The following is a 24587-nucleotide window of genomic DNA, read 5'->3' on the forward strand; positions in this document are numbered from 1 at the left end:
GTGTTTATATGTGAGTTTATGTTGTTAAAAATACTCCCAGTCTGGTGTAGGACCTCTGTTTCTTAAGTGCATCAATTGGTAGTCAGTGTTTCAAAGCATGGCATTTTTTGTATAGAGGATCGATCATACATGACAGTCATTTTTTTTTCTCTCCTTGCCACTGGGGGTCAAATGTTTGCTGTTTTTTTTCTTTGACTGCAGCAAGAGAGAAGCAGCCTGTTACTAGACACATTAATCAAAGGAAACCACGTTGTTTAGCGCAACTGATGCTTTTACTTTTATGCTCAGTCCTTTCAAGCTGAAGTTCCTGGCCTTCTCCCTGTGTGCATGTTTCATTTCCTGTCCAATCTGGCGGTTATGAGCAACATCTACATGATACTAGCACAACAAACAAGCATCTGCAATGACACAGCTAAGCAAACAATTCTTGGGAATCCAAATAAGCTTGCTCATTACTGCAAATTAGACCTGATGTTTGTCCCATGCATCTACTGTTAGAAGAAAAAGCCTGCGGGAATGCAACACAATAAAGATGTTGTTCAAATATAGCCAATTTAGTCAACTTTACGGCATAGGTAGCACAAAAAAATAATAATACAGTTCCAAAAACTTGTTTAAGCACATATTTGTTCTTATTTACTTGGTCCCATCTGTTCTCCCAGCACTGCTCTATTCAGTTACTTTCTCATAGTTTACTCTCATTGATTTCTTTCTTTCACATCCGTTTATGTGGCTTCTCTTTTTTTTTCTGTCCCCAAAGGGTTCAGACAGCGTTAATCCTTCTCTTCTGTTCTCTCGCCCTCCCTCAATCTCATTTCTTCTCTCTCTCTCTCGCTCTCTCTCTTGCAGTGTTGATCATTAAGATAACAAATTTAGCTCGTCTCTCACTTATAATAGATATCTCCAGGACAACAAGCTGCATACCAGCTCTGTCAAAAACGGACACATTTTAGACTCGTGTGCACACATACACACACACACACACACACATGCAGTCTGCCAATGAACTGAGTCTGTCAGTCATTTGTGTGGAACAAACCCCAAGCTGTTCCTGCTGGTAAAGACTGGGATGATGGCCACAAAAATGTTTTTGAAGTAAAATATCAAAAAATGATTGCATTCATCACACTTTCTCTTATTGGCCAGATTAGTTTGTTTAACTTTAAAAATACATTACTCTTTTTTTAAACATTGGTGCAAGCATCACCAACGTTTTTATTAATACTTGGAGTTAGGGATTGTAAAAACTAAAATGAGGTCCATTTGCAATGCTCACAAGATTTTTACATAAAAAATTATATATATATACACACACACTGCTGTGCAAAAGTCTTAGGCCACTAGTATTTTCACCAACAAAAAATGTTTTTAAGTCAGTTATGTCTATCTTTTGCTGTAGTGTGTCAGTAGTAAATATCAGTTTATGACATTATGACACTTTTTGACAGCATCCTCACTTTACAGCATTTTTACACAATTGCCTAAAACTTTGCACAGTACTGTAGCTTTGCAGGTGGTTTCTTGAAGTTTCTTGGAGACATTGCTCTGTTTTGAAAGGAATGATTCTGATTCTGATTCCTACCTGCAAAGCTACCCGAAAAACAGATTCTGATTCTTCTCAGTATATATCAAACTATCAGTAAGAGACAAAACAATAATGACAAATGATAAAAACACTGTAACTCAAACTTGTGTTTTGCGACATTACTGTCATATCCTATTTAGTTGACACGTCATTGTCTTTTGGTTTCAATATCCTGAACTGAATTTTGTCTTGTTTAAAAACAAATCTTAGGTAAAAGGAAGTGAACAAATGTCTCAGAGCCATCTTTCAGCTGCTAAGAAAATTGGTGTTTGCCTCTCTTGTTATTTACTACATGCACAAATAGAAGTAGGCGTTTATCTTCTTCTGCAGGTCCTTAGTTGCACTATGACACCATAATGTGACAAATTCCAAAATGGGTCGTTTTGGCATCTTGAATTTAGTATAAGCTTTTTTTAGACGTAAAAGAAAGTTTTGATTTCTGAAACTTATAGGGTTGTACTTACAGTACGATCCAGAACAAGAACATCCCTAACCCACAATGATCTAAAATTACTTCTACACCAACAAATCATTCTAAGAATTAACTAGTAAAAACACAAAAGCAACCACCCAGAACATCCTATCAACCACTTAAAACACCCTATCAACCACCCTGGACATCTTAACAACTACGTAAACCACTCTATCAACGCTTAACACACCCTATCAACCACCCTGGACATCTTAACAAACACTCAAAACACCCCATCAACCACTTAACACAACATATCAACCACCTTGGACATCTTAACAACCACCCAAAACAACCTATCAACCACCTAAAACACCCCATCAACCATTTAAAACACCCTATCAACCACACTGGACATCCTAACAACCACCAAAAACACCCCACCAACCACTTAGAAAACACCCCATCAACCACCTTGCACATGTTGACAACCACCCAAAACACCCCACCAACCACTTAAAACACCCCATCAACAACCTTGGACATCTTAACAACCACCCAAATCACCCCATCAACCACCTTGCACATGTTAACAAACACCCAAAACACCCCATCAACAACCTTGTACATCTTAACAACCACCCAAAACACCCCATCAACCACACTGGAAATCTTAACAACCACCCAAATCACCCCACCAATCACTTAAAACACCCCATCAACCACCTAAAACACCCTATTAACCACACTGGACATCCTAACAACCACCTAAAACACCCTATCAACCACCTTGGACATCTTAACAACCACCAAAAACACCCCACCAACCACTTAGAAAACACCCCATCAACCACCTTGGACATCTTAACAACCACCTAAAACACCCCATCAACCACCTTGCACGTTAACAACCACCCAAAACACCCCATCAACCACTTAAAACACCCCATCAACCACCTTGCACATGTTGACAACCACCCAAAACACCCCACCAACCACTTAAAACACCCCATCAACAACATTGGACATCTTAACAACCACCCAAAACACCCCATCAACCACCTTGGAAATCTTAACAACCACCCAAATCACCCCATCAACCAACTTGGACATCTTAACAACCACCCAAAACACCCCATCAACCACCTTGGACATCTTAACAACCACCTAAAACACCCCATCAACCACCTTGCACATGTTAACAACCACCCAAAACACCCCATCAACCACTTAAAACACCCCATCAACCACCTTGCACATGTTAACAACCACCCAAAACACCCCATCAACCACCTTGCACATGTTGACAACCACCCAAAACACCCCATGAACCACCTTGGAAATCTTAACAACCACCCAAATCACCCCATCAACCACCTTGGACATCTTAACAACTACCTAAAACACCCCATCAACCACCTTGCACATGTTAACAACCACCCAAAACACCCCATCAACCACTTAAAACACCCCATCAACCACCTTGCACATGTTAACAACCACCCAAAACACCCCATCAACCACCTTGCACATGTTGACAACCACCCAAAACACCCCACCAACCACTTAAAACACCCCATCAACAACATTGGACATCTTAACAACCACCCAAAACACCCCATCAACCAACTTGGACATCTTAACAACCACCCAAATCACCCCATCAACCACCTTGGACATCTTAACAACCACCTAAAACACCCCATCAACCACCTTGCACATGTTAACAACCACCCAAAACACCCCATCAACCACCTTGGACATCTTAACAACCACCTAAAACACCCCCATCAACCACTTAGAAAACACCCCCATCAACCACTTAAAAGACCCTATCAACTAAAACACCCTAGCAACCAGCAGAAAACATAACACCCTGGTAACAGGCATAGCAACACTCTGGCAATCATTCACATTGCAGCAAATTTTTCAAAGGCAAGCACCACTCATGTTTTCTTTAGGAACTGTATTTATAGTTGTATTTTTATTGTAAACAGAACACAAAGGTGATGACAAACACGTCATTCTGGTGAATCACAGCTTCTCAAAACTGCTCTGCCACGTGCAAATCCTCAGATCAGATCTAAGGCTTTAGAGTATTCATAATGTTCGCCTTGTCTTAAAAATTGAGTCTCAGTGTGGCTTGTCATGTCACAACCAATTAATCTGGTAGAACTGCCAAGAGATATCTAGCTCACAAAATAAAGAGACAAAAGGAGGAAAAACTGTCTACGGACAACCGGTCACATCCTGCATCTCCACTCTCAGGGTTTTTATCTTGACAGCATTTTGAAACTTTTGAACATTTGGAGATTTGAACCATGCTTCGAAACAAAAGCATTTTTTTTTCTTTCTTTCTTTTTTCTGCAGGCCATGGCAGATTATACTGGGAATTGGATATAGTACACAGCATGTAAAGAAATAATTCAAAAACAGTGTGTGACAGACAGTATTGTGTGGATAATGAATTCTTGCCATTGTAGACTGTACAGCATCTCACACAATTCTCTCCACTACTGGTTCCTGCAACTAGTTTAGTTTCCCCCCATGGCAACACTTTTATAGCTGAATAACTGATGCCACTTCAAAATGTATATAATATATAACGGTTACCACACAATAGTAGCTAATATAAAGAACCAAAGTTATATATTACTTTTTATTTTTTTGAAAGAATTAAATGCCACCCTTCTACTAGAACAAAAATACAGATATTATAACAGAAGTCAAGAACCAGCCTACATAATTTCATGCTAAACATTCCGTTCACTTTCACATAAAATGTCACAATATGTAGTTAAATGCATTGCAGTTGGCATTTCATTTTCTTGCAAAGTCTGAATGCGAGGAGAACAATGACTGACATTTGACGCCTCCACAGTGTTAACAGCCGACTTATGAGCTGATCGCCTTGTACAAAACCTCAAGTCAAGCTTAATTATGATTGAAAAGCTTCTTTTTTTTTTTGGCCCTCGATGAAAAATATTGCCTCAAATGTGATGCATTATTTAAGCTCCAGTCTACCTCTGTTGTACTCAAATTAATGTATGCACGGTACAGTACATGCATAACAGATGTGACAAGCAGCATGAGCACATATGTGATGGATAAGGCCTGCAGTGTTCCTGCTCATACCCTCACAGCCCATTTCTACTGGTGTTAGGAGAGGTTAGAGAGCTTTGGCACACTTTTAATGTGATCAAAGTCTGGATTAAGACTCGCATAGGATCACAATACCGGAGCTTTTTTAGTTTCCCTTGTAACGGCAATAAATGAAGGGTAACCAATGGCTAGATCCCAGCTTTGCCACTCATATTGATCCAATCCACCAGAACGTCAGCAGAGCATCATAACTCACTACGCTTTAAAATCTTTACTGAAGAAAAAAAAAAAAAAACTTTTAACAGAGATTCTTCACTTGAGAGAAACTAAATTCAAGACACTTGATCCCTAGGATTCGAGGTGAGGTCAGCGTTTCATTATAGGAGATATTAGAGACCATGGGGGTGTGACTTGACTCTGCTTTTGGCGGTGCAATAAACCACTCAAGTCATCAGAGTTAGTAAAGACCACTAAAAGCTCCTCAACTGAACAGAATCAATGCAGAACAGCCACTACATATGCTCATTGATCTGATTATCACATGGATGAGTTGAGATCATGTGAAGCAGATGAGATTATCTCGTAAAGATCTGATCTCAGTCGACTAAAGTCTGATGATGGAGCTCTCTTCAGCCTAGCTTGTAGAAAATGATTCATTGATTAAAAGGCATTTTACATTCCTATGCTTGATTTCTCAAAATAATGATCAACACACTGTGTATCTGGACAAGTTTTGCATGAATATGAACAGAATATTCAATGAGAAAGAGTCTATTATTGAAATCTGATTGTACACACATCAGTGCAAGTGTAATGTTGCCCGCTATGAACACATATTGCATTTCTGATTGAGGTTATTACTGTAAATATTGCATTCTGTGTTGCATGCAAGTGACAGCTAATGAAATAAAATTACATTAATCAGAAACTGGCCTAAATGATTAATGCACAGATATACTGAAGGGAAATAATCTATCAATGCTGTTCTTGACCACATAAAAACAACATGTCAGACTACCTACACACTACCTTTCCAAAGTCTGGGGTCAACACATCTCTTATGCTCAACCAAGCTTCATCTATTTAATAAAAATATAGTGCAACCATAATATTAAGTATTAATACAGTACAAAATATCTGTTTTCTATTGTAATATACTTAACGCTAATTTATTCATGTGATGCAAAGCTGGATTTTCAGCATCATTACTCCAGTCTTCAGTGTCAAACGATCCTTTAGAAATCACACTAATATGCTTATTTGCTGCTCAAGAAACATTTGGGTAAAGTCTTTACTGTAACTTTTGATCAATTCCATGCATCTTTGCTGAATTAAATAGTATTATTTTCTTACTGGTAAACATTGTTAGCACAATATAAAAACAAATAGAATCTTGTTCACACTAAGTGCAGATATAGACGGTATCTCACACAACATTTACTGTACATACAAAGTATTATGTTATTTGCAATAAAGTTAAAATATCAGAGCAGTGGGAGAAGCGTTTGCTAACAAGCTTGGCTGTTTTCAGTGCCATAAAATTAGCTCTGATTGATCAACGATGTGTGGCAGATGCAAAATAATAAAATAGATTTATCTTGGGCAGTGTGTGCTGCTAATAGTCATGCACGACAAAGTGACAGGATTTTGTGTACAAGTTTTGAAAGCAATGCCTCTGACAGTGGCCTCTGAACTGGAAACAGTGCAAAATGGACTTAACTGACTCGCTCTGACAACAGAATAATAATTGGAATAACCTCCTCATTGATTTTGTTCATACTGAAAACAATACAGCAATCTTTAGTGCCAAATCTTGTTTTAGCCCCAAAACAGTGATGTACACCACTTCCACAAGCAAGCTGCTTCTATGCCAAAAGCAAACATTGCTCATGTTTATGTATGAGGCTCCAACACGGAGCACTTCAAAGAACCGTCCAACCGTATGCAAAAAAAAAAAAATCTCAAGATGTCCCAAGATGTGCCTTATTACGTACCAACCAATCTGAAACCCACTGAGCCAACTGGCCATGTCTCTTCACACAGTTTCTACCACCCACACCAGTAAATACGCTTTGAAACTGGCAAAACGTTGCAGACAACAGCACATAAGGAAAATACTATACCATACTAGTAGAGTAAGACAACTTGTAGCTATAAAAATGTCTTGTGTTGTAGCCTGAAGCGCCCATGGGAGCCTTACAGTACCTTTGTCCCAACAGATCTCCAGTCAATCCATTCTACATGACTGCTTTACTCTTGTGTGTTTACACAAACTCTTCAAATTACTATTTTACTGGGTTATTTCATAATCACATACTACAGAATGAAATTGTACAAACTTAAAATTAACTCTGCACACAGCACATAACTTAAAAATGTGCTCGACTGATACTGGATTATATTTAGCAGACCACACTATGCCTGCCAAACCATCACAGATGCTCTGGCCAGATACGCAGTCGTGTAACAGTTAGTACATTTGCTTCAAACAAATTTTAGCCAAAATAAATGATATAACTAAGAGAAAACTACGCATTTTAGCACCATGCAAAGCAACACTTGATTTTTTTTTCCTGTGCTATTTGTCAGTCTCAACATGTCTTTGTGCAGGTAATCACACCATTAAGGCTAGACTGAAACAGCTACACTGAGAAATATGACTTATATGCAGACTTTTAACCAAGCTCAAAGGTAAGAAGTGAACCGAGTGCAGGGAATATAAAACTACCACTGAGCAAGTATGAAATGTCAGTGGCTTATTAGAGGTAGGCATCATCATTAACCAAATCAATTACTTTAGCAAATGAGCGAACTGTGAAGCACATTAATGTAAGGGGCTTGTTTATGCATACTAAACTGTTGCATTACTTTGTCTTCATTAACAATTCCAATCATACAGTATTTACACAGCAATGTAAATGTATTAAATTGTTTATGCATATTAACCAGATTGCTGTCTTAGGCAAGCAAGGTTTGGTGCTTGTTTAACATAAACTGATGTCAACTGTCAGTGACCTGGTGAATCAGTCTGATCTGAAAATTAATAAATCAGTAAATTTAGCTCCTTTAATCTTAAAGGCATTAAAAAATGCTAGCTCTAGGGTAAACTAATATTTAGGGACTGGAATTATCATAATTCTGATTCTAAATGATTCCTTAACAGAAGTACTTCAGAGAAAGATATGTGGGGCAACAAAGAAAGAGAATTTCTGAGCAGTCTGTTGCCAAATGAAGTAGTCGTGTCAGACCTTAGCATAATGCAATAAAATAAAATCATTAAGATAAAAATCGCTCAGTCTATAAAAGTAGGGTTATATTATGTTTTTGATTCAGAAAACTAATTAGCTCATAAAAAAACATTGGTTCAGGAATTGGACTACACTTGTTGCTACGCTGGACAGAACTGTCAGAGTATTTCAGAACAGTGTTTTGTCTGCTGCGGTGGAAAAATGTACTTTCAAAAACCAAATGTCGTAAAAAAATAATCTGGTTTAGTTTTGTAAGCACTGCCTACTCCAAACACAGTTTTCCACTGAAGAAGACAGAAGTTTCCACAAAATTTCAAGAACATAATGGTTTTTAACATTTAAAATAAGAAATGTTTCTTAAGCAGCCAATCAGCATATTAATTAGATTAGCATATTAATTGATATTAATATAAAGTCCACTAGACATTGACCATGTGCTGACTCTGAACCTGTCTCTCACAGACTGTCAAAGGAGTTTACTTTAAAGGCTTGTGCACTCAACTGTTTGCCAAATGGAGCTTTGTGCTCGTGTTTCCTACCTCTCTCATTTGACACAAATCCAAATATTCCATAATATTTCCATATTTGTGATGTAACGTATCGCAGAACCTGATTTTACCAAGTGAGACATGTTCCTGGGACAACATCTTTGTTGTCCCTGGAACAACATTATGATTAACCAATCAGATTTGAAGAACCAGTTTATAGATTTTGTGAAGTTTACGCTTACAATCACTGTTTGTTGCTTGTACATCAGTGTCATTCATCTATCATTTCCTCTTATTTTAAGGATCACTCATGGTTAAGGTTAGGTTTAGGTGTAGAGATATGGTCAAGAATACATTTTTTGAGTAAAATGTTGTTCCAGGGTCAACAAAATATGTTGGCCTAGGAACACATCTAACTCAGCAATATCAGGACGTGCGTAACGTATCTGAATGCTAAACTATTATATATACACCGAACCGTGAAATCTGTGTACCGTTCCACCCCTAATAGTCAGCAAAATTATAGAAGAAGACTGTTGGACAAATGAAGACAGTGATTTAAGCTATAAAAAACATTGTTGAACAAAGAGATCATATTCAAAGAGATGTCACAGTGTACCGTTTCTACAGTGCAGACGGAGCTCTTAAAGAGTCAAATTACATGAAAGAACTGTCGGTTGTATGCTGACATTTTGATTTCACGTAAGAGTTGCAAAAAAAAAAAAAAAGAAACAGCTCATCTATATGTAATCATACTTAATATACTAGCTTTATAGAGTACCATTGTTGTCGTACAGTAGATAGTCTATAAAGTTAAGAGAGGAGGCACTTAAAGTCTCTTGCTGAAATCTGCCCTTTTTCCCCTGACCTGAGAACAGGGTTTTCCGGTCTTCAATCATGTCTTCCTTGAGTCTGAAGTAAAGCTAAATCTGCGCCCAGGCCTGTGCTTCTACTTATTCTCCAACACATACCTCAAGCTGACAGCAGATCGATGCGTTTTGATTGGGTGCCATCATGGCTCCAACAGGCCCTGGCTTAAAGAGGTCTGCGGCCACTGGGATATTCGCATCCTTGGAATAACCTCCCCAGATTAGAGCTGCGTGCCGCGGGCTGTCAGAGCACGCTCTACTTTATGAGTCTAAAGCTGGAGATGAGAAAATATGAAACAAAAGATTAACTAGCAATCCCTGTTAAATTTTTCAAATTGTACGAAAACTCAAGGGGAACCCTCGGTGGCTGAGACGGAAGAAGAGATGGGGCCCTGGGGATTACCGTCCAGAAGGACTCAGGTCTGCGTCCCAAATTACTCTGGTGTCACTGGGGAGAAGCCAATCCCTCTGTATCTGTGCATCTGTGCTGGATAACAGCAGGCACTCTTGATATATCTGCGTACTAAAGGCCCTCTAATGGACGCAGCCTATAGATATGGGTTTATAATGAGGAGAAACTTCAATTATGTTATGCATGCAGAAGGTTAATTAAACTTATTTCACAGGAACGTAATATGAGAAAAGAACTGCACACATGGTTTACTTTATAACGATCTAAGACTGGCAATACTGTGCGTGTCCTCCACCGAAGGCATTCATTTACACTGGAAAATTGCTGATAGATGTGAAATGAAGCATCATGGTGTTGTATAATGAGCTTCTTTACTCTGTGGTGGAGCGATGATGACATTGTCCACTGAACATGCTTAGACGGCTGGAATTGTATATGTTACAGCAGGCTAATATCCTAACAGTCTTATAATAGGATGAGATTCCCTACTGGTCTTAACAGCAAATTATTTCCATTAGGCAATTTATAGGCCAGTTGTTTAGATTCTACGCTAAACTTCATTTCACAGCATGTTTATGCAGCCGAATACCAAACATCAATGCAGAAGCATAATTACCTGAAGGATGCTGTAAATATGAAATGAATCTTTTGCTGAGATATTTATATCTTATATGTTTTTTTAGCTTTGACAGCAGTGGTGTTTTAATTAGCATGACGACTTTGTGGTTTTTAGCTGTGCACATTAAAACTTTCTCATTGCTCGTTCAGACGGACGTGGTTTCTTGAGCACCCTGCATCTTTAATATAATCAAATAATAAAAATAGTAAATTAATAAAATAGTCAAACTATTTTGGTTGCACTTTATTTTACAGTACGTGTACTTACATGTACTTATAGTGTACTTACAGTGTATTTATCTAAGAAAGTTCTGGTAATACAAGGTAACTACATGGGGTAGGGTTAGGTTTAGGGGAAGTTCAGGGTTAGTACCTAGTTATTACATATTATAGTAATTAAAATAACTAAGTACATAGTATGTACATGGGGAACAGGACTGTAAAATAAAGTGCTACCACTTTTTTAAACTGCCTCGCGAGAGACCCTGCATATTTTTCCATTTGTTCGCAGTCCTTATATAAATGCCTCCTAATAAATCTGATCAGTCTAAAACTGGTGTAATTACACAGTGCTTCCATATTAATTATAATAGGCAACTATTCAGTTGTTAACAATATAAAATTTTGCACAGTTGTAACATAATTTCTTAACATAAAATATCTAATTGTTAGCTTGAAACAGGCCTTAATGGAAGTGCAATGTTAATCCATATGGTAAACTGCTTTAAACCCTTTCCCTCTTGTTTTGCTCATCCCCATCTACCAGCAGAAGCAAAGATTAGTCTCTTTAGGTCCTTTGATCTAAAACGTAAGCCTCTGGGTAGGTAGGGATGGTCTCCCTGCTCGTGTATACATTAGACAGCACATATTGATTTTTTGTGCTGCTCATCCCAAAAGGCCTTTACGTTTCTCCCCCCATCTGCTTTCCACACATGGAGATGAATTGCGCTCCAAGGCCAGTTTTGATGAACCTGTGATTGGCTGCCCTTAGCCTTGAGATCTGCTGGTGTAATTAAAGCCAGGAGTCAGCTCGCCTCACGGTGAATGAGATGGCCCCTAGTGTCTGTCATCTAGAAAAATACATGTACATTCACTGGACCAAAAACTGCCAAGAACAAGATTCATGCTATTGTAGCTCTGAGCTATTTGAGGAAAAGTGAAGGCTCGGTAGCGGTGGAGATTCATGCACGTGCCTAAATATAGATATGAAGACTAAGACCTGACAAGTTCAGGAGAAAATCTATAGAAGTGCCTTTTTTAATCAATAATATTTTTTTAATCTGTCACTTGTAAGCAACTGAGACTAGACCTTTTGGTTGTGGACAACTGGTAACTCAACCTGCAGGTGAATTAGGCAGAAGGTATAAAAGATGTACATTATAAGAGGATGTACAGAGAGCTGTAAGGTCAGATCACACTAACATTGTATTCAAAGCCCTTAGTATTTGAGAGTCTTCTCAAGTCTCCTTGGCAAACAAACATATCACTTAATAAAAGTTTCAAATGCTACATATAGAAATGCTACAAAAGGAAGGGTGCAGTATATTATGTCACAAGCAATTCACTGCCATGAAAAGAACATAATAGCTTCCATTTAAACATTACTGTATCTACTGCAAACTACCTTTAAGTGACTGCATTCCTCCCATATTTTCTTTAGTAAGTAGAATAACTCTTCATTTGTGGTTAAAGTCTGGTTATTAGCACTAAAGCGGATTTCATTGTTCAACAGTATGTAGTTCCTGCAGAGCAGGATTAATTATTAATTATGTACTTTGATATCTACCAAATCACTTTTGTACACCTAAAGTCAGGATGTGGTTTCAGAACTATATTTGTTTTTATACATACAAAATGTATTTGACTCATTTGTAGAGATTACATTATCGAGTACTGGAAGAAATTATCATAATACATCATTTCCAAAAACAATGCATCTTGCGACGTGAGTGAAATTGATGATATGGTCTTTGATTTTCAAAATCCATCTACATGTAAAACAGGTAAAGCAAGTGAAAAGCAACCAAAGTATATATTTTTTTTTTTGGATTATTCTTAAACCACAAGTTTATAGCTGCTGATATATTTTTAAACTATCAATATTTTCATAACTGAATTCTATAGGTTGAAATGTATTTCAAGTATATATTTATATTTAAAAGAAATACATTTATTCTAAACAAAAAAAAAAAATTTTAAACCATTGAAAAGTTATGAAAATTCTGTAATATTAAATTTGTTCAGCAGCGATAAAAGCAGTTGTTTGAAAGCATAATAAACTAAAAAACATTTTTTCCGGTTTTTGGACACTGGCTGGTTTTAGCAACTGATTGGTAGAACTGTTTCTACTTTCACTAGATAAGCTGCATCCTAAATACAAGTACAGTACTTGAATATGAAAACCAAGTAATCTTAAACAGCGGAGTATACAAGTATTTCAACTGTACTCCTCAATAAACACCATTTGGAGCTTTGGTTGTCTTCTCTGCCATAACTCTCAAAATTCATTTGCTAGTCCACATATTCATACCTGGCACATCATGAGCAGCCAGACAAGAACCAATGGCATTTGGTGTCATAGATAACAAACTTGAAGTGCCATACTGGAATGCTCATGGACACTTGGAATAAGCAGCATGAGTCAAATGGACTACTTTGATGGTGCCTTCATGGTACATTTTTTTCCTTTTTGTAGCTTGAAAGCTCGTGGTCACTGTATGCTTTTATAGTACGTTATAGTGCAGCTCTTTTGTCCTCTGCAAAAAAGTCTTTTTCGAACGGGTTTTGAATGACACGAGTGTGTGTAAATAAAGAATTTCCATTAGTGGGTGAACTCTCCAAAGGCTGATGGAAAAGTGAGGAAAAACTATAGAACTGACTTTTCTATGTGACATTATAATCGCCATTGTAAGAAATCCAGGAGGTGCAGGCAAAGCTTATTAAAGCAGGACTTTAGTATTTGGACAGCATTGTTTTATACGGTGTCTGTGTGCTTTCCTTCTCATTCATACACACGCAAGGGGACCTGGCACTGACTGCGGTGATGGATTAGCTCTCAAGCTCTGGTCCTCCCTCTCATCTCTCCGTGGCAGTCTGTGACCACAGCAAGGATATGTGGATTTCTGACCTCTGAATTCTACATGGACTGGAAGAAAAAGCTAGACTTAGAAAGAGACTTGAAGAATAAAGAAATGGTGGCTGCAAAGGCAAATGGAGAATATGAAAGATGGGAAGAGGACGGGCGACAGAAAAAAAAACAAGGTGTCTCGCTCAATTGAACACTGTTGACTGAGATTCGCTATTCCAACAAAACCCAGAATATCTGACCAGAAGAGCCACAAAGCTACAGATGAAAGATTTATTCATCCAGTATGTCTATTGGTAGCGGTTTGTATGCCACAGGCATGAGTAAAAAGAAGAAAAAATCCTAGCCTATTAAAAAGTCAGTGATATAAAATAACAATAATAAAAAAACTGAAGGAAAAATCAAAACAAAGAAAAATTAAAGTGAAGCATTTGTTTCTAACTTGATATATGAATCACACATGACTAGAAATATCACTGAAATCTGTAAGTATAAAACCGTTTAAATATGATTTCCATGCCTGAAAAAGTATGTACAATAATAATAAATTATAAAAATGGAAAACTAGGACAAAATGCAGAAACATTATAATACATTCCTATTGTAAACCATTATTTTCTACTTAAACTTTAGTGCTTTAAGCAGCTGTTAAGGATCTGTATAAAATTATTGGAATTACTTTAAAAAGTAAATGTAATGGGAATTAATTGGTCAAATGTGTGGAAACCCTGATATACATCAGCTAGTTAGTTATCAAGATATAAGAATATGTGGGCAACAACCGATAAACCATTAACCATTCTACTGAATAACTAAACATAGTTAAGTATAGATAACAAGTCTGTTTTAAGGTTTTCACCTTTTCTGCCAACCATTTACCAAAATACATTGCAGCTGCAGTCCTTTAGATATTGTGGAAATATTATAATTCTATCAATAGAACAAGACACGTTACTTTACGCAGAAAACCACAGATTCAAAACCTGTCTGAGCAGATGTTATGACACATATTGTGTTCTTTATTATGCACGTATACTGCAATCTCTAGATCTTCTTTTGCATGAAGAGTTTCCTACAAGAGTTCCCTTAGAGCAAAATATCAACATGCAATTTGCAAGCAATATAGCCTGGACCTGCTGTGATCAAGAGCGCAACAGATGTTGACCGGAATGGCAGCAGCTGACCTGTGCAGTGCCAGGACTACAGATAGGAACACCGCATTTTTGGAAAGAGCCCACTCTGACTCTGAGATTACCAATAACTTTAGCAACCACACACTTTCAACAGGAGGCAGCAAACCAACAGGTGTCATTCCACAGGAAGCACATGAGAATAAATACATTTACGAAGCTTTTCCATCATGGAAATCCTAAACTATATATTTCTTATAGGAGCAAAACTGCATTTTTAAACTATTAAGAACAATGTAGGTGGTAAATGAATCACATCTCTGGCCTAAAACAGATACACCTCCACATCAGCACTATTGCAACATTTTTTCAGTTCAATTCAATTGTCATTTGAGATGTACATCCTCCTTGAACTGTGGCCTACCACGCAAAATTCCCAGTTTTATCCATATTGTTGCCCTGTCAGGATCATTTTTCATCTCCCCAAAGCTTATTACCAGCAGCCAAACAACAAGACATGGTCAGCCCACAGCAAAGCAAAAAACCTTCTGGTTATTCTCAAGTCCAGCTAACAGCATTGAAACAATTAACCAGAAAAGATGCTCAAACCTAACATGTTTCACAAGTACTTTTTGTTACTGTAAATAAAAGTGAATTTATTCCCTTCTGTCTCCCCCGAGCAGAATATCAATATAGCTTTTCAATTATTGGCCGGCCCCAAGTGAGGTCCAGACACTGATTGAGCAAGTGATGGGGAATAAGGCTGAGACAAGAGACAGAGACCACAGCTGTTCAATCTGGGGGGCAAAGCAGGAAAAAAAAAACACAATAATGTCTCGGTGCAACAGCATTGTCAGTCACATTTATTACGAATAGCTATTGTCAGATAAACTTCAAACATGCATTAGTACAGAGAATAAATATGCCACTCCATTGAGCTTGTTTTACGAAAAATACATTCCATCAATTTGCATTCATTAGAGCACAACCTCCAGGAACTAATCATAGTCTGGTGTCACCCTATAGCCTAAAAGGTGCATGCACACGACAAACGTGCCTCTACAAACACACTGCATCTGCAGCAGAACATATATTTGTCCATTACGGAAAACAAGCTATGTACTATTTGCATGAGTAGCCCAGCAAAGAAGCCCATGCCATTAACCTTGACTCATTTTTACGTTCGCGTAGCCGTACACATCCAAGTTAAACACCCACCCAGACTTACACACATACTGTAAACAGACGATAGATAAGCACAGCTACACAGGGGATTGAACACCATATGGAGCCAAAGTCAAATACACACACGCACACATGACTGCACACACTCACACAGACAGAGAGAGCGCGATCTACTCACAGAATGAAGCAGACGACACCGGGAGCTAATATCAAAGGATTGGCACGGATACAAGCTGGCTGCGTCCCGTCGGGAATGCTGACAGATTCCGGGGGAAAAGAGGAAGGAATATCGGAGGACACCTCTGAAACGGGGAGGGGGAAAGCAGATCTCACGCTTTTTTTAAGATCGGAGGTTAGGTTTCCGTCTCTTGTTCTTGTTGCCTGGCTCTCCTTGTGGAATCTTTTGCCAAATGCTATCAGGTTCCTGATTTTGACTTGAGATCCAACAGCATTTTGTCTGGGGTAAACAGGAGTACAGAAGAAAAATCAGTCGGGAAGGCAAATAAAAAAAATTCCAGCAGGGATAAAATAACTCAATTCTGTCCTTTGCTCTCCCAGAGGCACGGAGAGGGGGATAAAAATGGAGTTTGAGAATGGAGTGACAAGATAAATACCTAAAACTGCAAAAATGAGAAGCCAACAGAACATTCTGTTTCAGATACGGGGGGAAAGCTTCTCCCTCCTTTTCCCCACCCTATCTCAGTCACTGCAATGTGTTACGGTCTCCCTTACAGTCTTAAGGGTCATCTGAAAGAACAAAAAAATCTAATTTTCAAGATGAAAAGAAGATGAAAATGGAAAAAGAAGCTTAACTTTTAAAAAGGTAGGAGTTTGCGACGATCTGTGGCATCTGGCCCCCTCCCTCCAATTTTCGCTTTCTTTGGTCTTGTTCTCCTACTGACTTTCAATTTACCTGAATCTGAATAGCAAAACTAAAGCATTTAAAACATTTTTCCTTTTTTACCCAGATTGGAGGAGAACGGAATTGTCAATCCAAAGCATGCCACCATCTGATCTCTCTTTCTTTGTTTTTCTTTCTAGACCTACACCGTAAAACTGTTGAATGTTAGTCTAAAATTTGAGATACAAAATAATTCCAAAGTAGGTCTTTCCCTTATCAGAAAAAGTGAGAAAAAAACAACACCAAATGCCACAGATCGCTAGAAGATGGCCATCAGAACTGGCCTGCAATCTGATTCTGAGTGGTGGGGTGCTTGAACATATCCCCCAGAAAAACCACTTGAACTTCTAGTTCTCCATTTTCAGCTGCCTGTCAGGCAGGAAGTTCAATTATCTCCCGTTGAATGGTATCGCTTAGGATCCTCTCTGTGCGATATGAAATCAAAGGATCTTCGTTTGATTGGATGACACTTATTCCTTTAGCCCCTCAGGGTTCCGTTCCAACTTAAAACGCTGGATGGATTCAGAGTAGTAAACGTCAAGTGATTTCATTAAAAAAATCCCAATCAAGGATTTGTTCCTTCTTTTCAGTCCTACTTCCTTTTTAATGCCAGATATCCTCAAGTCTCTGTGCTCCTGTCACCGTGTTTCTGCTTGCAGGAAAGTAGGTGCATTCTGAGAGCGTCTGGGGATGTATGGAAGAAGAACTTGCTGTCAGCAGGCAGGAGCGGTAAGATGCACCAAGGGTGGAGAAATGGGCCTTTACGGAGCAGGAAACAGCCTGGAGCCGGAGGAACAGACAATTAGGAACATATAATTAAAGCAGGAAAAGACATAATGATGTAATGCCAGGGATCTAGAGTGGCCCGAAATGGTCTTTTTCCATTACTTGCTCATTTTATGAGTGCAGTCGCATCGTCCACACCTCTTACTCTATGATGTCCTTGCACTGACATTCTCCCTTCCTTCAAGCGTTCCCATCTTTTCTGTGTACCTCTGTCCTTGAACTTCTCTTTCAATACAGTCTTGCCTCTTATTCCATATATACGAGCTTCAAGCACAATTCTCTCTATATAAAAAGTAATTACAGTCGATTGTCCTTCACATGAAGTGAGAAGCCAATGCAAATGCTTTAAACAGAGAACAATCGCTGCGAGTGAAGTGGTGTTACGAGGGACCGTATGGAAAATGTTCTCTGATAAATATTAGCGAAACACTGGCTCCTTGCATGCTTGAATGTTATGTAAGCCTGTTAGCAGGAGCTGGAATAAAGAGAGAGGGGAAGCCGGTCAAGTGGTTGCCATGTTTCTAAATCTGCCAATCTACCAATCTACTGTGCTTTTAAACATGAACGCTCACAAGCTGATGCTTTTTACAGCATGGAATGAGAATCGAGTGTAAACACATTTAGCCATTAAAATACATAATGCTTTGGCTCTCAAATCAAATTTGATTTGTTTTGACTCGTTCAAACAAATCTAATTAGGTATTTACAGGCAATGATTTGGGTTTGTTTGGCTAACATAATGTATTACTTTTATAAATATTTGGACACATTTGATCTGATTTTGGGATTTGTTGTCCTGGTTTCTGTGCGACAGCTGTGCCAATGTGTTTTACATAAGAAAACAATCAAAATGTGTCTCTCCAGGGAAAACATTCCCTTCAAACGCACATCAGTGCATTTATCCTTGAAAAACATGCCATGTCACAGGTAAATCAAGGCACTTCTTAGTACTATCTGATTGTGTATGAAGCCGAACCAATCCATTTTTGCCTACTCAAAGCCTTATTACACCATTTTAGAAGCAGTCATGTTAAATCAATAGGTCTGAGCCCTAGCAGACATCAAACTCCGTACCTTCGGCACACATATTAACAAAGACTTCAGCAAAGGGCGCCAAGATCACATTCTGTACTTTTCTCTCTGTGATCTAATGCTTCCGCGAGCGAGTCAGAGCAACGTGCCAAGAAACCAAGTGAAGGTGAGAGGTTGAAAACGAGTTTCGTTTTTCTTTTGCACTTCTCGCGCTTGGCACAGTGAAACATAATTCGGTCTGCTTTGTCATCCTCTATTCCAGCCCCTCTCTGTCTGAGATAGCGGCTCTGAAAAGGATTTACAACTCTGAAGATTTCCCTGATAAATCCGATGCCTCGCATCATCTCAGTTACACAGAGGTAGAGACAACAACAGTATTTCACTCCGTAATATCACGCAACTCTATTTCACGGAAATTTATGAATCACGTCATGCAGGCGATAAGTCGGTTTCCAGTATATCGCCTTACTCATCATCGCTGCTTTATACTTTTGTTATCTTTTGCAATTGTTTAGGAAATGTTGTCCTTATATCTGAGTTGTCAAGAGGTGGGAGATCCTCATACTACGGTTGACTAGCAACTGACAGGAAGTTTATTGCTCAGCGTTTGCTCTTTCATCGCTCAGAAGTCTTAATGGAGGTCTTGGTGTCTAGGAAAACCAAATAAGACAACACTTGAAATACAGTAAGAATACAGAGCTATTAATTTATTATAAACAGAATTAGTATTTGATGAGAATTTGGGTTAACCCTGAGATCCCTGGCTCTTGATTGCGAACATTGGCATTTTGGTGAAACTTGAGACAACAAATTAACATCTTAGAGGTCTCTCCATTTGGTCTCCATTAAGTGACATCACTCTCTAAGAGAAACAAGAGATACTGAAGAGAACTCATTGGGAGATTTATTTGCAACAAGTTCGTATGCCATATAAAAGCTGCTGTATCCAAAATGAGCGTTTTATAAATTTGATTATATGCTTCCCCTTCCTCCCAGGTGCTAAAGTTAAATAACCTTCACACTCTCATAGCATAGACAGCACAAGCACAGCATCGTGGGTAAGCTGTCACAATCACCATCAATCTGCATGCTCATTGCCTCACCCATGAAATACAAGCAGAGTTCATCAGCAGACGCATATACGGCCATGACGATATACGAGTACTGCGTGTGTGTTTGTGCGAAGCACGTGTGAAAGATGTGTTTGACCTGAGCGCATTGGTTTAGGTTGAGCGCTCCCGTGACACAGACAGTTGTTAATGGCTGTTGAGGGATGGACAGAAGGGGGCTAGTGGGGGGAGCGGAGTGGGGGGACCGTGACAGATGAGAGAAAGAATGAAAGATAGATAGAAAGAAAGAGTAGGAGGAGACGATGAGAAGGGATAAAATGGCTGATGGACAACAGATCAAGGGAATTCGGGGGTGGGGGGGGTGTATGATTGTAGTCAACTCATAGTGCATCATGCATGAAAAAGGGGAATGAAGAAGAGCAAACAAGAAAAGCAAGACACTTACCCGTACACACTTTACTTGCGATGCTGTTAGTCTACTGCCCTGGCAGAGAGAGAAAGACAAACAATTAAACCTCAACAGAATTCCAAAAGAACTGATATTCTAAACACATACACAAAGAAAAAAGAGCAAGAGAGAAAAGGACGAACATCAGATGGAGATATAAGAGGAGCTCAAGTGTCTGAGCGGCTCGCTGCATCAGTCCCGGTCATATGCACACATGCAAAATGACTTGCTAATCGGAGTCTTAGAGAATTACACGTGGGGCTATAAATCAACATGTCAGCATTCATGCACTCACACACACATGCACACAGCGGCATGAACCGGCTCCACAGGCACTACCTCAGAGGACGCTAGGCTCTCCCCTCCTCCTCCTTCCCCCTGTTCTTCCCCTCTCTCTCTCTCTCTCTCTCTCTCTCTCTCAGCCTCTTCTGCGGTTTCTGGTTATTCACCACAGATCATTTCCCAAGAGAATGCAATGGTGGGTCCTCTTCATTTTCTGCGTCCTTGCCATCCTTCCATTTCACGCCCCCCCTGTTCCAGTCCAGCAGAATTGAGCTTGCTGTAATTTCTGGCAGCTGGGCTAATGTGTAAACTGCATTCGTGCCCTCTCGTTCTCTCTCTCACTCTCTCGTTGTGTTTCAGTGCCTCTTCAGCACTGCCTCCAGTCCAATCAGAAGCACATCTCTCTCTCTCTCCCTGTCTCTCTCGCTCCCACAAATACTGTAAAATAAACATTGAAATGTACATTCATCACAGTCACACTGGTCTCCTGAGCTTTATCCACCATTAAAACACACATACCCCATGACAAGGATGATTTCCATGTACAGTACTCTACAATTCCTTGTAGAAACGATGGATTAAGACATTTAGAAGTTACTATACAAGTGATTTAAAAAAAGTTTAAACCATTACAGAAAGCAAAATAAACTACTGAAACTATAATAATATAGTTATGATTATAACTATATGATATGAAACTGTCTGTTGTTCCAGGCAAACAATGTTGTACATTAGTAGTCTCGTGTCTTTTGAATGACTTTTTGCTCACATAATAATGTCAAATTAACGGTTAATTTAAAAAAAAAAAAAATGTAAAGGTTTCTAATGCTCACAAAGGCTTAATTATTTAATCAAAAATATAGTAAAAACTGTAATATTGTGACATTATTACAATTTAAAATAACTTTTCTATTAGAATATATTTTTTTAATGGATCTATTTCGGTGATGCAAAGATACATTTTCCGCATTATTACTCCAGGCTTCAGTGTCACATGATCCTTCAGAAATCATTCTAATATGCTGATTTTCTATTATTATCAATATTGATAAAAGGTGTGATTTTTTTAGGATTCATTAATGAATAGTTCAAAAGAAAAAATGCACAACGAAGAAGATACAATCAAACAGAAGTTTATTCCAAATCCACAGGAGAACAGGTAATCCAAGAGAGGTAACATCCATCATAAACTTCAAGGGACAAATAATACAGAACAAAGGCAAAGAAAACAAACTAGAGCTTAAGTACAAACACAAATGAGGATAAGTAATAGAACTCAGGTGAACAGAATGATATAATCAGACACGAGGAGAAATTAAGGTCACAATGAGCACATCGGGAATGAAAACACAACAAGACAGTTCTGTGGTGTGACAGCGACCTCGCAATGCAGAGGAAAAAGTGTGGGATGGAGGGGGAATTAGGAGGAGGACAAAGGAGTGGATGTGGGATGGTGACAGTGGATGGCAAAGGGCTGGCAGAAAGAGGATCAGGAGGTGAACGGATGACCAGGAGGAGGATGAACGACAGAGTCCAGGGAGGTGATGACAGAGGGAGGAGCCATTTAGGGGGCAGAATGAAGGGCTGATGACTCCAGGGGGCAGGGACAAGGGAGGGATGAGGGAGCACAGTGGAGTTGGTGGACTGATGGGCTACGGTGGAGACGAGGGAGCTGGAAACCATAGTGGAACCAATGGGTCTCAAGACCGAGTCCCTTTCAAGGGATCCTCCAGACACAACACCAGTGGAGCTGGAGACAGGCAGACCAGCGGTGAGCCCACACCACAGATGATGAGCAGAGAGGCTGATGGGAAGGGTGTTGAGGAAGGGAACAGGTCAATGAGAGGAGGCGGGCGAGGGAGGTTGGGTGATATATTTTCCCAAGTAAACTGGTCGGGTGAAAACTGAAGGTTGGTTATCTCTGACTGCAAGTCTATTAAATCTCCCAGGTCCAGTTTGTGTTCACCCCCAGTGGTGGCACTGTGGGCAGGGCTTTCCCATTGCCCAGCAATCTCCACAGCTGTATGCATTGTTGCTTGAGCTGTCGGCTCTCACACCTGGTCAGACACTTGGGTCCTAGCCTCCAGGGCAATCGTCATCTCTGTCGCACCTGATGGTGATGGCTCAATGACCACAACAGGTTCTGGGCTCTCCATCTGTGGTGGGCTCGGGCTGCTCTGCACCACAGGCTGGTCCTTGACTGGGCTCTTGGTCCTGAGTGGGGCTTGTGTTGTTGTTGGAGATGTCCACGGTCAGATGTTACTTGCAGGACACCAGCACTCACTCGATGAAGGTGACGATGACCTCTTGAGGACCATCCCCAGACAACTGCGCTCGTGTGATGGTGTTAGGTCCAGCTCGATAGAGCGAGCAGAGGCAGTTGTCCAGGTAGTGTGTGAGGTTAGCAAGGAGCACAAAGTCTTTAGTGTGGTCCTCAAGAGAGCGATTCCCCTGGAGGACGAGGATGGCAGGTTCATCCATACAAAAAAATAAAAACGGTCAAAGACAGCAAACAAAACGAGGCGAAGACGCTGCTAAAATAGTTTTTGTGGTTCGGTATTCTGTCACTGAACAGGCTGGATGAACATAAGTCCAAGATGAAGAAGATACAATCAAACAGTGGTTTATTTCAAATCGACAGGAGAACAGGTAATCCAAGAGAGGTAACATCCAACATAAGCTTCTTAGGGAATAATAATACCGAACAAAGTACAAAGTACAAACACAAATGATAATAATTAATAGAACTCTGGTGAACAGAATGACATAATCAGACACGAGGAGAAATTAAGGTCACAATGAGCACATGGGGAATGAAAACACAACAAGACAGTTCTGTGGTGTGACAATTATTGCATTTACAATAACTGGGTAATAACTAGGTACTAATCCTGGACTTTACCTTATGCCATGTGTTGCTTTATACTACCCAGTACTTTCTCAAGTAAGTACACAATATGTACAGTACATGCACTGTAAATTAAAGTCTAATTGAAAAATATTGATTTAAACAAATGACAGATCAAATATCTGGCACCTAACCATCCTTGCACGATAAAAAAAAAAAAAATCCTAGAGTATTATGCGCGATATTATGATCAGGTACATGTTCTCGAATGCTCTGTTGAGGTTTATTTTGTGATAGTGACTTTTATCCCTAAATTACATAGTGTTTTCAGCCTTAAGCCGAGGAATTTATTCACACAACAAGCCAGATGTGATGTCATACTCGAGGGCTTCGGTTTATAGTAAACAATAAATCCCAAATAATAATAATACAATTTACAGTACCATCTACTCCACTTTTCTTCATGTGGCAATTCAGTGGAGTGCGAAGTCTAGTTTGACTGCGCTTTACCCTGAAAATCATGTCAGTCACACACAATATCTGGAAGACATCAATGTACATAGCAGCTTTTCATGGATGTATGCACATATAACACATGCACATACATCAATACTGAAGTAATAAACCATGAGACGGTGTGTGTTACAGTGAATTTACCACGACTAAGGAGTATGTCAGTCACAATGTCAAGTGAATTCTAAGTGTTAATAGTCTGAAGCAACATCCATGTACAATTCAGCTGACACAAGTGTACGTATATATCAGCTATTATAAAAGGTATAAATATGCCTCATCCAACAAGATTCATAAATATTGTATATTGTGCTATAAAATTTAATTTATATAATATTTAATAAAATATGGCTCATTTTAAAACATAATTGTACGTAAAAGAGTGTTTGCACATATTTGAACATGCAAGGTTGAGGCTTTAAGCTCATCACTGCAGGAGTCTCTCATGTACTGTCTCATTCAATCACATGCATTTACACTCACAGTTTTCTCTCTCGCTCTGCTCCAGCTCAGAGTGATGCCCTGTAGGGAATTGGTTATTGTGAGTCCCTCGTCGGTCTCATTTTCCCTCTC

The 24587-nt window shown here is 39.2% G+C and overlaps 1 protein-coding gene across 3 annotated transcripts in view; it reads right to left on the reverse strand.

Annotated features, from left to right (window-relative positions):
- Positions 1 to 21020, reverse strand: part of LOC127979501 (glutamate receptor ionotropic, kainate 5) — an 84811-nt gene extending 63791 nt beyond the window's left edge. For 2 of the 3 annotated variants that reach the window (XM_052585010.1, XM_052585008.1), the window contains exons 1-3: positions 20515 to 20651; positions 20369 to 20407; positions 16313 to 17815 (exon numbers count right to left, since the gene is read on the reverse strand). The gene's annotated coding sequence lies outside the window, so the exon portion shown is untranslated. Of the gene's footprint in view, positions 1 to 16312; positions 17816 to 20368; positions 20408 to 20514; positions 20652 to 20710 lie in introns of those variants that run through there. The other variant, XM_052585009.1, reaches the window with a different exon arrangement.
- Between the last annotated feature and the right edge of the window lie 3567 nt (positions 21021 to 24587).

Source organism: Carassius gibelio, chromosome B19, assembly GCF_023724105.1.
Source record: "Carassius gibelio isolate Cgi1373 ecotype wild population from Czech Republic chromosome B19, carGib1.2-hapl.c, whole genome shotgun sequence".
Taxonomy (NCBI): Eukaryota; Metazoa; Chordata; class Actinopteri; order Cypriniformes; family Cyprinidae; genus Carassius; species Carassius gibelio.